Genomic DNA, 656 nt, shown 5'->3' with positions numbered 1-656 from the left:
CTGATAAAGTAAATATCAATGTAAAAACCATCACAATGGACAAGGAAGGTCATTACATAATTCTGAGAGGGTCAATAGAACAAGAGGACATAACAATAATAAATATCTATGCACCAAATGAAAGACCTGCAAACTACATAAAATAAACATTAACAAAACTGAAAAAGGAAATAGACAATACTTCTATAATACTTGGAGACTTTAATACACCCCTCTGAAGAAAAGATATAACTACCAGAAAGAAACTAAACAAAGATACTGAAGAATTAAACCATACAATAAACCAGCTTGACCTCATAGATATTTACAGGCTAATGCACCTGCAAAACACAGAGTATACCTTCTTCTCCAATGTATCAATGTATATGGAACATTATCTAGAATAGATCACATTCTGGGACACAAGGCAAGCATCAATAAATTCAAAAACATAGAAATAATGCAAAGCATCTGTTCAGGCCATAATGCTACAAAATTAGAAATTAATAATAGGACGATAAGGGAGAGAAAAACATGCATTTGGAAGCTGAACAACTCATTGCTTGAATACGACTGGGTACTAGAAGAAATAAAAAATGAAATTAAAAAGTTTCTTGAAACAAATGACAATGAAAACACCACTCTGGGAAACAGCCAAAGCAGTAATTTATAGCAAT

This window comes from Elephantulus edwardii, unplaced genomic scaffold, assembly GCF_000299155.1.
Source record: "Elephantulus edwardii isolate Elephantulus edwardi_28Jun2011 unplaced genomic scaffold, EleEdw1.0 scaffold00277, whole genome shotgun sequence".
NCBI classification, from domain to species: Eukaryota; Metazoa; Chordata; class Mammalia; order Macroscelidea; family Macroscelididae; genus Elephantulus; species Elephantulus edwardii.
The sequence above is the reverse complement of the archived record's forward strand: the minus strand, read 5'-3'. Positions refer to the sequence as shown.